The sequence below is a fragment of the Trachypithecus francoisi genome, unplaced genomic scaffold (assembly GCF_009764315.1).
Source record: "Trachypithecus francoisi isolate TF-2019V2 unplaced genomic scaffold, Tfra_2.0 Lachesis_group17, whole genome shotgun sequence".
Taxonomy (NCBI): Eukaryota; Metazoa; Chordata; class Mammalia; order Primates; family Cercopithecidae; genus Trachypithecus; species Trachypithecus francoisi.
This window is the reverse complement of record NW_022681462.1, coordinates 42,668,872-42,684,326: the sequence shown is the minus strand read 5'-3', so window position 1 is coordinate 42,684,326 and position 15,455 is coordinate 42,668,872. Positions and strand designations below refer to the sequence as shown.

Below are 15,455 nucleotides of genomic sequence, written 5' to 3'. Positions count from 1 at the left end.
GCCCCTGATTTTGTAGCATTGGCCCTAACAGAATATTAGACAAAACTCAAGGAGGAGAAACTTGTGTGGGGATAGGGGAATAGATGCGTGCCCTTTGTAGAACAGAACTCTGTCTTGGGCTTCTTTTTTTATCCTATAAGTCTTCACTGTAAGAAGCTCACGGTATCTTCGTACCAGCCTTCTGGTTGATCGACAAATGTTCTCAGCAGGAATTTTTTAAGAAAACGGATCTCAATATTTCTAAGAGCTAGTTGCAGTGACTCATGATGAACAGAGAATTATAATGGACAGTGTTGGAGCCAACTGAGACCATGTTATTGCACCCCAACACTTGGCATAAAGCCTCATGCATCCACTTGTTCATCCATCCGTTTTTCAGCTAGCTCTTACTAAATGAAATCCAGATATGTAGCTCTGTGCCACGTGTGTATTCAATATGCCTGTCCCAGTGACTCTTTCAACTCAAGCTTGCTCTCTGAGGACAAAATCATGAACACATCCCCAGAGGGACACTCTACCTCTCTCCGCTGGAAGACCAGAATCCGTTTTCCAGTTCCTCCAAGCCCAAGCACTGTGACTATCATCTGTCCGTGGGAGCCTTTAAGCCACTCCCCTAGCCCCCATCTTGTTCCTTGGCCTCCTTCCTCCTCAGCACCTTGGATCCTCCAGAGTTGATCTTACTTCTTCTCAAGTCCCCCTGGAGTCCTCATGGGCCCTGACAGACTCTTTAGAGATTGCTCATTTTAGAGCCCGAAGGCTTCCCAAAGAGTCCTCTATGAGGTTTCCAAATTTCTCCCTATTGAGATTAGCTTGGCTCTTCTGGCAGGGCACGGTGGCTTATGCCTGTAATTCCAGCACTTTCGGAGGCCGAGGTGGGCAGATCACCTGAGGTCAGGAGTTCAAGACCAGCCTGACCAACATGGTGAAACCCTGTCTCTACTAAAAACACAAAAATTAGCTGAGTATGGTGGCGCATGCCTGGAATCCGAGCTACTCATGAGGCTGAGGCAGGAGAACCACTTGAACCTGGGAGGCAGAGGTTGCGGTGAACCAAGACCGCACCACTGCACTCAAGCTTGGGTGACAAGAGTGAAACTCTATTTCAAAAAAAAAAAAGGATTAACTTGTCTCTTCCATGCTGGGGAGTAAGGGCCCTTTGCTTCCATGTCCAGCTTCCACCCTTGCCCTGTCCAAAATAAAGCAAAGTCCAGTCCCAGCTGGCTCCTCCCTGCTACCTGGGGAGTATTCTCACTTGCGCCTTACATCTCTGCTTGGCATCCTCAAGCCTCAAGAAGAGGTTTTTATTGTAATATCATATTACACTAAATTTGAAAAAGAAAAAGTAACACCCACTCACCCCCACACCCAAATACAGCCACACTTATCATTTTGGTGGGTTTGACTGGGCTTCTCTTTCTTGTGAAGGTTGTCATGGTTATATGCACACAATGTTGTACCCTGCTCTTGTCAAAAGTGTATCTCCATGTTGCTACATGAACAATAGTCATCATTCACATGCATAACACAACATTAAAACATTTATAATGAACTGTAATTTTAGCACTGCATACACCTATCAAAATGACAATTAACACTCAAGTGATACTTTCCTTCATATTTTGGATTTTTTTTTTGTAGAAAGGGTTAAGAACTCTCTTGCAATTCTTAACACATCATGATAAATTGTTCTCCATGGAAGACTGTACAAATGCATAATGTCAAGAGCAATCTGAGAAGATAGCAGTTTTACCATATCCTTCCCAGCATTGGGAATTGCAATGGAAATGTTAATTTTCATTAATGTATCAGGGCAAAAGATGGTTCTTCATTGATATTCATTTCAATTTGATTCCTAACACGGTTGTTGAATAGTTTTTCATAGACCAGTTATACCAGCACAGGTATAAGCCAGCTAAGTGCTCTGCTATCTTTCCCTTTGGTTTCTATACTGTGGAAAGTTATTGTTCATAGAGCTTTTGCGAGCTTGTCACCTGTGCCATTCATGCCAGGCACGCCATATTTTGTAGAGCCAGCTGTATTTTTATTCTGAAGTGGCTTCCCCCTTTCTGAAAAGGGACTTGGCAAGAGTTCCGTTCGGTCACAGTGAATTAGACACCAACTTCCCTTGTCAACAGAAGTTGGCCTGTTGGGCTAGACTTGGGCACCAGGTGCTACCTCCTGCTTGGCTGCCCTCTCAGTGACATCATCTATACCTGGAATGCCCAGTGGGTAGGAAAGAATCTGGCCTGCCTGGACTGTGTCTGGTCACAGGTCAGTGGAATTTGTGGAGTGACACAGTGGCAAAGCCCCACAAGGACTGGTGGCCTGACTGAAGAAGGCTCTAAACCATTCATCCCCCTCAACTGCCACACCACCATACCTGGCCCATCAGTGCTGAGAAGGTGAGCCAGATGGGGACCAGAGTGTCATTAAGTCAAGCATGATGAGGCAGAAGGAAAGGTCTCGGCATACAAAATATGCCCTCTGTCCTGAGGCAGAGCCATCCATTTTGTATGCTCAATCAACATATCTGTGGCATTTTTATGCTGTTCAACCACCCTCCTGAGAATGTTCATGGCAAAACAGACCCTCCCCACAGGCCCACCTTCCCTTTCCCTGGCAGTAGCCTCCTTGAACAGAGTCCCAGGGAGGTAGAATAATAAAAATTACAACTTCCCCTATCAGGAGGAAAGCTGCACCCTCCTGCTGACTGCCTTTGCCTGAAAAGTTGCTTGGCCACACTATGGCTTCCTTGGGCTTTTGGGGCTCACTGTGGGGCTGCCTATCTCTCTCCACACTGCACACACATTTAAGCTCTTCACTGGGACATCATAAGCTGAGAAGTCTGAGATTTTGCTTTTCTCTCTATCAAAACTTTATTGAATGTCCATCATGTGCTACACTTTGCAGCAAAGCCAAGTCAGACTTGGCCTGCCCTCTGGGAACTCACAGGCAACAAAGTTCATGATCAACGTAATGTCAGCTAAGAATTTGCTAGCTAGGCACAGAACGCATAGGAAAGATGAGGTCAAGGCAAGTTTCCCAGAAGCCATGAAGCCTGAACTGAATTTGGGGACTCCAGAAAACAGAAGACGTAAAATTGCAAAAGGTCCTGTGTTCTCAAAATGTTGTCTTAAAAGCTCTGAGCTTCCTGAAAGATTTCAGTCAAGCCAGGGGAGGGAAGGCAGGCATGGCTAACTTTGCATTTAGGACAGATCCCCTTGGCATCCACGTTGGGCATAGATGGGAAGATAGGAAGGCCAGGGGAATGGTCATACCCCAGCGAAGAAGTGATGAGTGCCTGGGCTCAAGCAGGATCCATGGGGTGTGGGAGGACAGTGTGGTTTTCAGAGGCAGTAAAGAAGAGGGGCTCCCCAGCTTGGATTTGGTGGTGGTGGGAAAGGGAGGATTTAAAATGATAATCCAGTCTCCTGGTTCAAGCAGTGGACACACATTTGGGGGAAAGAGGACAAGTTCAATTTTGCAGATGCTGTATTCTGGATATCCAGGAGACATTCGAGTGTGTCCTGAGTGGCCCAAGCCCAGGACAAGGACCCAAGACTCCAAGGCAACGTGTGGTTAAACCCATGGCTGAGTCTATCACTGAGTGGGACCACCTAGGGCCTGTATAGAAGAGGTGAGTCCCAAGCCAAAGCTGGGATCCCTGACCTCTAAGATGGTAACAGGAGAGAAGGACAGTACAAAGAAGATGAGAAATCCTGGCCAGAGCAGGTGGACAAAAAAAGGGTTTCTGGAAGAAGTGTCTACTGGGTCCAACATTACAGGAAGTTTAAGTAAGAAAAAGACCAGAAGTGTCCACTGGTTGGGACAAAGAAGAGGCAGTGAGTATCAGTAGCTGGTTCAGGAAGATTGGTTGTGAAAGGAAGGTGGGATGAGAGGGGAAAATGTGGTCAAGAGAGGGGTTTTGTCAAGATGAGGGACTTTAGCACATGTAAAGCATAGAGGATTGCTTTAAATTGCAGTTTACAGAAATGCAGCAGGCTTTTCTGTCTCAGGGGAGTGGCATAGTTTCTTTTGCATCTTTTTAAGCTTGCATGTCTCTGGAAAGTGAGTTTTCTCCATCAACACGTGGAAATAGAGGGCAGGGCAGAGTAACAGGAGTTGTACAAGAGAACAACAGGAGGATTGAAGGGGAACCAGTGGGAGGGAGGAGGAGTGAGCAGAAAGGAGGTGGAGCTCAAAAGGGAGAGGAGAGGACCTGAGCATGTGTGGAAGAAGAGAGGTCATGCGAAGAACTTCTCAGGGCAGCCAGGTATGGCTTGGCAGACTGGGGATGACTAAGATTCCATTTGCAGTTACCTGCTCAGCCAGGTAACGTCAACGCCCAGTAACCGTCAGTTATGCCCAATCACTTTTGTGTGAGTAGAGTTTGGAGGTCTTTATTAGGGACAAAGGTTTAGATCAATATGTGGAAAAAAGAAGAAAATAGTCATAATAATTAGAATATGAATGAGAAAGAGAATTCTGCTTGAGTCAGTGCAGGGGTAGCCGAGTGTCTATTTCCCCCTGACTGCGAGGAGGGTCTGTCCATTTCGTTGGCTATATCAGGAGGGAGGTTGGCAGGTTTGGGGCTCCAGGTACCTGATTCTTGGTTACAGAGGGAAAAACCCAGGAAAAATAGAAAAGTTGAAGAAATGGGTCAGTTTCTTCTGTCTTTGTGCTGCTCCTTCCATCTTTCCTCCTACACCTGGAAGACAGCATCCCCCACCCCACACACTCAAGTTCCTTTCCAGCTTTCAGATGCTCCCCATCTGCCCTGGAGGCAGCATCAAACCCTGCAGGTGACTGGGTGCAGGTGATTTGGTAATTTTGCCAAATTACCAGTCACTATTTCCCAAAAGTCAATTAATTGAAAAACAATTTGCTGAAAATTAATTTTCTAAAAGATTAATTTCCGTGAGAAGTGATCTCTGGAATTCACCCAAAAGTTGCTTTGGTTAAATACTTTTACAATTATAACAATTTGTGTGCTCTGGTTTTTAAAACACTGAGGATTCCTGATTCCCCCCCAGGTTTGGTTTTCTATTTCACTTATATTTAGCAGTTTAGTGTCCAAGTATCAGGTACGTTTTCATCAGCTGTTTTGCTGTGGATTTCTCAGTCCACCCCTGGTAAATGTCAATTTCATGTGGGTTTCTATATTTCAGGAGTGGGACACTTCTCAAACACACAATATTTTTTTGGTGTCAATAGATGGGTTTTCCCTCAGCCACATTTATTGTCAATTCCAATTTTAGACTTGTGTCTAAATTGGACTATAGTTCCCACTTTTGGATTTTGTCATTGGGGAAGTTGTCATGGATATATGAAAATTAACATGCAGAAAAAACTTTTATTTGTCTGACTGCCAAACCACTTTGGAAAAAAAAAAAGATGATGAAAATTGGTGTAAAATTGCACTTGAAGGGCAAAACCATTTTTTTCTGAAAACCAAAGGTTGGAATATGAAAAGTCTCATGAATTGCCAAAACCTTTATAGTAACTACTGGGGAGTAGTCAGCTTTTGAAACATGAACCACATGCCTATAAATCTGATAGAAAACAGTGGTAGAGAAACTAAAAGTGCAACATCTCAACTAAATATAACCAAAGGCCAAAATGTTGGGAAAAAATCATTAACAGATTTTGAAACTTTCTATGAAACACATATTATTACATATTTTGTAAATAATTACTATAAAGAAGTTTTTAGTGATTTGGGAATTTGTGAAATTGTCATTTTGCAAATTGATTTTTAACATAGTGGTTTTTAGGCAGTCGGTGACTGTGAGAGTGTGACTTTTGGCAAATGTTCTTGAGGTCAGGAGTTTGAGACCAGCCTGGCCAACATGATGAAACCCTGTCTCTACCAAAAAATACAAAAATTAGCTGAGCACGATGGTGCATGCCTGTAGTCCCAGTTACTGGGGAGGCTGAGGCACGAGAATCGCTTGAACCCAGGAGGTGGAGGTTGCAGTGAGTCAAGATTGTGCCACTGTACTCCAGTCTGGGCAACAGAGTGAGTGATACCCTTTCTAAAAAAAAAAGAAAAAGAAAAAAAAAATTGCTAGCACGGAAGCATTAAGCCAGCACCACACATTCTACACATTCAATTCCTGTGGCTCCCTCCTGCCTTGAGCAGTCTGGGGATGCAACTGGGGCCAACCCAGTGGGCAATGCATTGAATGCAGTGACATTACTAACATCTGTTTCTGACCTGTACCTCAGCTATGACCCATATATGACCTCCTCTGCTCTCATGCTGAAGTCCAGGCACCTCGTGGGACCCTCCAGGCCTCACAGATCTGGCTCCTCTACCCCGTGAGCCCAGTGAACACCTATCGTATGCAGGGCCCGGCGTCCGACCTACTCTTGAGATGCACCCCACCACACTGCAGCTGGTGTCCTGTGCACTCCTCTCTGGTGTGTCACCTCTGAAAGGCAGGCATCAGCCAACCCTGGTCACCATTCACAGTAGCACAGCTAAACTGGATCAATTAGTGATTTTTAAAGTTCAGTGCTTTAAGACTTCTGCTTCTGGAAAGATGGAGTAGATTCATTTTTCCTTATTCTTCTCACTAAGTACAACTAAGGTATTGTATACAACAAACATAAGAAGACTCCGAAAGATCTAGAGAAGAAGACAGCTGGACTAGGGACCTCAGCTTCCCAATCCCAGCTCCCCGGGTAGTGTCAGGAAGGCCAAGGGCAGACTCCAGACAGGACGTTCGCTCCTGCCTGGAGATAACGAGCTGCTGACCCTCCTCCATGCAGTGTGAATGGAGAGCACACAGGGAGCTTGGGCTGCCCCCCACAAGGAGAAGGCACCCAAAATATGTGCAGTAAAAGCCAAGAGAACTGAGAGGAAAAATAGACAAATTCATAATTATCATTGGACATTTTGCTACCATTTCTCTACCTTTCTCTACAACTGATATAAAACCAAGCAGAAAATCAGCAAGGATGAGGAAGAACTCAAGAACATCATCAACCAACAGGGTCTAATTGACATTTCTAGAACACTCTGCCCAAAACCTGCAGAACACACATTCTTTTCATGTGCCCAAAGACCATATACTAGGATACATTATATCTTAGGCTGTAAAACAAGCCTTGACAAATGTAAAATAATTGAAATTATACAGAGTGTGTTCTTGGACCACAATGGAATCAAACAAGAAATCAGTAACAGAAACATAGCAGGAGAATCTCAGATACCTGCAAATTAAACAACACATTTCTAAGTAACCCATGGTTTAAAGAGGAAATTCTTTAAATCAATAAGCTAAACTCTGGCCTCAAGACACCAGAAAAAAAAGAGCAAAATAAACCCAATGCAAGCAGAAGGAAATAAAAAGATTGAACAGAAAGCAGTGAAAATGAAAACAAAGAAACAATAGAGAAAATCCACGAAACAAAAGCTAGTCCTTGAAAAGGTCAATGAAGTTGATTAACCTGTAGCAAGACTGACAAAGAAGAAAAGAACATATAAATTGCCAACATCAGGAATCAGGGGATATCACTAAAGACCCTGCAGGCATCAAAAGGTTAATAAGAAAATACTATGAATAACTCTAGATACGTAAATTTGACAACTTAGATGAAATAGACCAATTGCTTGAAAAGCACAAACTTCCACAATTTATCTAAAATGAAATAGATCATTTGAATAGTCTTATAACTATTAAGGAAAATTAATTTATCATTTTTAAAAGCCATAGGAAGAAATTTATAGGTTCAGGGGGTTTTGCTGGAGAATTATACCAAATGTTTATAGAACAATTAACACCAATTTTATACAGTATAATCCAGAAAATAGTAGAGGAAGGAAAGATCATCTCCTAATTCATTTTATGAGGTCAGTATTACCCTGATGCTAAAACTAGGAAAGGACAGTATAAAAATGAAAATTATAGTCCAATGTCCCTCATGAATATAGACATAAAAATCTATAAGAAAAATATTAACAAATAGAATTCTTTAATATAAAAAATAATTATATAACATGACCAAGTGGGGTTTATCCCAGGAATACAAGGCTGGTTTAATATTCTAAAATCAGTCAATGTAATCCACCATATTAACAGGCCTAAAGAAGAAAAATCACATCATTATTTCAATTGCTGCAAAAAGGACAAACAGAAAATTCAATACTCATTCATGATGAAAACTCTAAAAAATTTGGAGCTGAAGGAAACTTCCTCAACTTCATAAAAACATCTACAATATCATACTTAGCGATAAAAAATGTAATGCTTTCTCCCTAAGATCATGAATAAGGCAAGGCTGTTTAATATAGTACTGTAAGTTCCAGCGAGTGCAATAAGACAAGAAAGAGAAATAAAAGACACACAGGACGGAAAAGAATTAAAACTATTGCTATCTGCAGATTACATAAAGGTGTGTGGAAAATCCCAAGGAATCTACCAAAAAACTCCTAGAATTAATAAGCTTAGCAAAGTCATAAGATCAACATGAAATTAGTTGTATTTCTATATACTAGCTACAAACATATGGAAACCCAAATTAAAAATGCAATACCATTTGCAATCACACAGAAAAAAAGAAAGCAAATACTTAGGTGCAAATCTAGCAAAACATGTAGTTGAAGGGTTTATATGCTTAAACTACGCAATGCTGATGAAAGAAATCAAAGGCAATTGAAATAAATAGAGACACCCATCACATTCATAGATTGGAAGACAACAATTCTCCCTATATTCATATAAAGTTTTAACAAAATTTGCATTAAAATACCAGCAACCTTTTCTGTAGATAAGATTATTCTAAAATTTATATGAAAAGTCAAAAGAACTAAACTAGCCTAAGCAATTCTAAAAAAAGGAGAATAAGGGAGAAGAACCAGTCTTCTCAAGTCTAAGGCTTTCTACTTAGCAACAGTGATAAAGACAGTTTGGTATTGGCAGAGGATTAGACACACAGATCAGTGGAACAGACAAAGAATCCAAAAAGAGACCCAGAAAAATATGACCAAATGATTTTTGATGAAGATCCAAAATGGATAAAGAATGGGCTTTTCAACAAACAGTGCTTGAGTGACTAGGAAAGTGTGGGCTTACAAAAAAAGGTACTTTATACCTAACACATTATAAATAAAAAAAAAGGCAAAACAAAACTCAAAATGGATCACAGACTTAAATGTAAAATGTAAAGCTATAAAGTTTTCAGGAAAAAACAGGACAAAATTTTCAGGAGCTCCTACTAGGCTAGACTTGGTACCAAAATATGTTGTATAAACTGAAAATTGATAAATTGGACTTTATAAAAATTAAAAACATTTGCTGGTAAAATATCCTAAGATGATGCAAAAACAAGGCACAGATTAGGAGAAAGTATTTCCAAATAATTCTGATATCTGATAGTCAATAAAGGACTCATATTCAGAATTTATTTAAAGAAATTAAATTATTTTCTTTATTAAATCTCATCAATAACAAATAAACAGTCTAATTAGATATTGGACAAAAGACATGAAAAGACATTTTACCAAAGATGGAAAATAAGCATATGAAAAGATGCTCAACACCAGTGCCCACTAAGGAAATGTGAATTAAGACTCTCATTATATATCACCACCCTCCTATCAGAGCAGCAAAAATAAAATTTAAAATAGGAGCTATGTCAAATGTTGACCCAGATGCTAACAAATTAGGTCTATGTTGCTGGTGAGAATGTAAAATGGTACAACCACTTTGGGAAGCAGTTGGGCAGTTTCTTAGGAGTGTCTTACTCCATTTGAGCTGCTATGACAAAATACCATAAACTAGGTGGCTTGAACCAGAAACCTCTATTTCCTACAGTTCTGGGGGATAGGCAGTCTGAGATTAAGGCACTGGCAGGTTTAGTATCTGATGAGGGCTGGTTTCCTGGTTCACAGATGGCACCTTTCGCTGTATCCTCACGTGGTGGAAGAGGCAAGGCAACTCTCTAGGACCTCTTTCTTCAGGGCATTAATCCCATTTATAAAGGCCCTGCCCCTAAGGCCTAATTAACTCCCTAGGGCCCAATCTCCTAACACCATCACATTGGGGATTAGGTTTCAACATATAAGTTTTTGGGGGTGACACAAAATTCACACTATAGCACTTGGATACACTTTTCATATGATCTAGCAATTATATTCTTGGACATTTATTTCAGAGAAATAGAAACATGTTCACACAAAAACCTGCATATCATTCTTCATGGCAGCTTTATATGTAATAACTCAAACCTAGAAACAACCAAAATATCTTACAATGGAAGAATGGTTAAACAAACTGTGGTATATCCATACTGTGGAATACTACTCAATAATACAAAGAAACAAATTATTGATACATACAACTTGGATGGATCTCAAGGGCACTATGTTGAAGGAAAAAAAAATCCATCCTCAATAGGTCACATATTGTATAATGCCATTTATGTAAAATGCTCAATATTACAAAATTGTAGAACTGGAGACCAGAGTAATGGTTGCCAGGGGTTAGTGACAGGTGGGGTCATGGGAGAGCAGTGGGTGTGACTTTAAAGGGACAACTTGAGGGAGAACTTTGTTGTGATGGCACAGTTCTGTATCTTGATTGTGGCTGAACGTGCATCAGTCTACATCTGTGATAAAAACGGCATAGAACTTCATACACACATGCACACACATACATTGTACCAATATGGATTTCCTGGTTTTGATATTATACTATAGTTAGGTAAGATGTTAATCACTAGGGAAAATCAGAGAAAGTGAACACGAGACATTATGAATCTTTAATTTTTTTCAAAACAAGGTTTTTTGAAATGTTCTATTGCATTCTGGCTTCTGTGCTCTGTCACCTGGGCTGGAGTGCAGTGGCACAATCTTGGCTCACTGCAACCTCTGCCTCCCAGGTTCAAGCGATTCTCCTGCCTCAGCTTCCTGAGTAGCTGGGACTACAGGCACATACCACAGTGTCTGGCTAAGTTTCATGTTTTTTAGTAGAGACAGGGTTTTGCCCAGGTTTTTCCCAGGCTGATCTTGAACTCCTGACCTCAAGTGATCCGCCCACCTCGGCCTCCCAAAGTGCTGGGATTACAGCCTACACCACAGTGCCTGACCTGGCCTCTATGGTTTCTGATGAGAAATCCACAACCCTTTAAATAATTGTAATTTTATAAACAATGTCATTTTTCATTGCTGCTTTCAAGATAATTCCTTTGTTTCTAGTTTTCAGTAGTTTCCTTATGATGTCTCTAAGTGAGAATCTCTTTGAGCTTATTCTGTTTGGGATTCTCTGAGCTTCTCAAATCTACAAGTTTATGTGTTTTGCCAAATTCAGAAATATTTTTAATCATAATTTTTTCAAATATTTTTCAGCTCCTCACTCATTATCCTCTCCTCTTGGGACTTTTATGTTACAAATATTAAGCCATCATTTTCTGTCATTACAGGTCCTTCTGAGAGACATGTTTACTTTCCAAGAATTGTCAACTTTTTGTCAAATCTGTATTGTTAATCCCCAACCCAGAGGAATACCCGTACACACTCACCTTCTCTGCATTAATCCTTGGGTTCTCAAACCTGGCTAGTTACTGGTCAAAATGGGATTTCTCGGTTGTGTAGCGGGTTGTAGTTCCAGGCCTCTATCACTTTCAGTACTGACCTCTTGTTGAAAAAATTTCACATTCCCAACAGCGACTCCTGTATTCAAGGTCTCATATCCCTCCCATGGAGCAGTGTGCTCACCCTGTGCTGGTAGCACCCTCAGAAACGCTTCATACGGAGTGGCTAGACGCCTCACTACCACCTTTTCTTTCCCTCCTGGTCTTCTAATGATCCTCCTTTTCCCAACTAAACTCAGATTTACTTGCCTTAGGATCTTGTTGCTTCCTTGAGAATCTTGCTCCAAATTTTATCCTCCCCACCTTCCGCTCCAGTGGTTTCTTTTCTTCCACTTGTAGACATCTTCAGGCACCTCCAAGACTTAAACAACAAAAACAAGAAAATCAGCCTCCAGAATCTCCCTTAACCTTGCTCTTTCTTCAAGTTGAAGCTATCTTGTTGAAATTTTTCTGTCGGTACAGAATCTCTCAGTTACCCAATCCAAGAGTCTCTCTACATTGGTCCACCATGTCTCCCTGTTATTGAAATGCTCTCCCTTGCTTCCCTCAGCTTCTTATATACCTCCTTCTCTTTCTGAGCCTTGGATCCTCCTCCACTGACTCCTCATTGACTTTATCTATTTTTATAAGGTTTTCATTGAGGTATAACATGCCATATTAGTCCGTTTTGTTTTGCTACGAAGGAATACCTGAGAATGGGCAATTTATGAAGGAAATATGTATATTTGGCTGCTGGTTCTGCAGGCTGTACAAAAGCATGGCACCAGCACCTGCATCTGGTAAAGCCTCAGGAAGCTTCCACTTATGGCAGAAGGCAAAGGGAGAGTAGGCACGTCACAAGGTGAGAGAGGAGGAGGAGGAAGAAGAGCGGTGGGAGGAGTGCCACTCTCTTAAACAACCAGCTCTAGCATGAACTAATAGAGTGAGGACTCACTCATTCCTGCAGAGAGGGCATCAAGCCATTCCTGAGGGATCCGCCTCCATGACCCAAACACCCCCCACTAGGCCCCACCTCCAACACTGGGGGTCACATTTCAGAATGAGATTTGGAGGGGGCAACATCCAAACTACATCACATGCATGCAGTAAAGTGCATAAATATTAAGAGCAGGGTGAATTTTTGCACACATGCATAGGTGTGATGACCACTGTGCATGAGATGCAGGCTACTCTCACAAGTGCCTCTGTGTCCCTCCCCAGCCAATCCACATTCTCCCTTGCTCTTCAATAACCGCTACTCTGACCCCTATCCACATGGATTATTTCTGCCTGTTCTAAAACTTCATATAAATGGAACCATGTAGTATGTCTTCTTTTGAGCCTGCTTTTTTTTCTTTTTTCTTTTTTTTTTTGAGACAGATTCTCACTCTGTCATCCAGGCTGGAGTGCAGCGGCACCATCTCGGCTCGCTGCAACCTCCGCCTCTTGGGTTCAAGCAATTTTCTGCCTCAGCCTCCTGAGCAGCTGGGATTACAGGCATGCGCCACCACACCCAACTCATTTTTGCATTTTTAGTAGAGACGGAGTTTCATCATCTTGGCCAGGCTAGTCTTGAACTCCTGACCTCAAGTGATCCACCCACCTCAGCCTCCCAGCATGCTGAGATATAGATGTGAGCCACCGCGCCTGGCCGAGTCTGCTTTCTTCTACACATCATGATGCCTAGTGGATTCACCCATGTTTCTGTGTGCATCTGCAGTTCATTCCTGTTTATTGGTAGGTAGTATTCCATTGTGTGAACATGCCATGATTTGTTTACTCATTCCACTCCTGATGGACATTTGAGATTTTTCCCCTTAGGCTTTTTGCAAATTCAGCACCCTTCCATATTTTGTCTTCATCTTTCTTCAAGGTACCTCTTTTTTTTTTTTTTTCCTCAAAATAATCCAGAACAATAAGCATTCAACCTTCCCTGGAACCGGCCTTTTCCTGCTGCCGGAGCAGTAGCTTACACAGTTTCTGGCATCAGGAGGTTAAGTCAAAGTTATCAGTCAAAACACACTAGGAGAGAAAATGGAAATTGGTATGCAGCAGCGTATAATTAAGCAATCGCAAGCTTTAGGAGGCATGAAGGGGAATCTCGGGGCCAGCCTCTCAGCTGTGAAGTTCTGCAGGTAGAGTCCATGGCAAGGGGGGACGGCAGGCACAGCCGATGCCCCGACACTGCAACTCTCTGAGCCCTGCAAGTCTCTAGGCTGGGGCTGGGCTCCCTGGCCTTCTGCCTAGAGCCCTTAGGCAACCAAAATGAGAGCCCAAGAGAGCCAAGAGCCACAAGGTTATTTTTCTAAGACGTAAAGTGAATTATGTCATCCACCCAGACCTCTTTGTCGAAGAGAACAACCTCGAGTCTCCTCCTTCAGGACTCTCAGATAGATCTTCCCAGAAAAAGAGTAGGGGAAAGAGAGAGGAGGAGACACTGGAGCTACAGGGCTGGAGCAGCTGGATGGGCCTCTGACAGCAGAGGGAGGGGCAATTGCATAGGGAACCAGAGAGGGACAAAGTGAGTTATGCTTAAGAGAGCTTGAGGTCTATAAAGCTCAATGTTTATGTGAATATAATCAAAGGAAAGGGGAAAGATTTGGGAGAGAGACACCCGAGAAAACCCCAAGAAGCCACAAGACCTAGACAACAACTGCCAATCTGGTAATGACTGGGTGTGCTGTGGAGTTGGTGTTTATCCCAGACAAAGCCAGTGCTTTCCTGAGATCTGGTGACAATTTGGGGCACATATATTTAGGGAGGAGGACAAGCCCTGGGAAGAGGTTTTGAGTCAGGAGACCTGGGGTTGGGCCTCAGCCATGTGGTCCCTGGCTCTCTGGCTCTGACAGCAGAGTCCCTTCTGCTGGCAGAGTCTCTGCCTGTGAGTGGCAGCAGGCCAGCCCAGCTCCACTGGCCCTCTGGATCTAAGAAGTCTGTCTTCTCAGGCCCAGGCTTGCAAAGGCTCTGGCTGAACTTCATGGTGACCTTGCCAGTGCACACCTGAGCCACACCTCACGGCTTCTGAGTATATCTGAACCTCAGGCAATGTTTGGTTTTATTCCTAACCTCTTACTGCAGAACAGAGGAAGCCAGTTTAGAGTCAAATCCTCACGAGGCTTCTCTTATTCCAGAGTATTTATTTGCTTGGTGATTTTGAACCATTTATTTGGACACACAAAGTTCTATCTGAGAAAGAACCACTGGCTCCAACGTCCTCAAACAATGCTAGTTTTAGATGCTGACAGGGTCTCTAATAGGAGGCAAAGAAACATAACACCCAGCCAGGCAATTGCAAGGTTGAATGTGAGAGTCTAGCTTTTTGAGAATCCTTCTAAAAGTCATGGGATAAGGGATTGTCACAGTGAGGATAACAAATTCACATCTAAGGGATGAAGGTAAAACTTACTCCGATGCTCTGCAAATGGCTGTGGGGGGTTGCTCTTCCTGAGAAGTACCCCTCAGACTTGGAGTCGCTGCATCCTACTTGATTTAACTGAAGCAAAGGTGATGTATTCATCAACAAACTGTGACATAACTAAAAGAGATCTTGTGTCAACAAAGATGCTGGTGCTATAAAGGAGGTGAGTAATGTGGGAAAAAGCAACGTTTCCAAACTCATGTAGTTTTATTTATTTATCTATTTATTTATTTATTTATTTATTTATTTTTTTGAGATGGAGTCTCGCTCTGTCGCCCAGGCGGGAGTGCAGTGGCCGGATCTCAGCTCACTGCAAGCTCCGCCTCCCGGGTTTACGCCATTCTCTCGCCTCAGCCTCCCGAGTAGCTGGGACTACAGGCGCCCGCCATCTCACCCGGCTAATTTTTTGTATTTTTTTAGTAGAGACGGGGTTTCACCGTGTTAGCCAGGATGGTCTCGA

At 42.4% G+C, this 15,455-nt stretch overlaps 1 long non-coding RNA gene across 1 annotated transcript; it reads right to left on the bottom strand.

The window, feature by feature from the left end:
- Positions 1–5,966: 5,966 nt before the first annotated feature.
- On the bottom strand, positions 5,967–15,111 carry LOC117062218. Its single transcript, XR_004428261.1, has 3 exons — positions 14,984–15,111; positions 11,829–11,959; positions 5,967–6,007 (listed from the first exon to the last, which is right to left on the bottom strand). It is a non-coding gene; the product is annotated as an uncharacterized LOC117062218 (long non-coding RNA).
- Between the last annotated feature and the right edge of the window lie 344 nt (positions 15,112–15,455).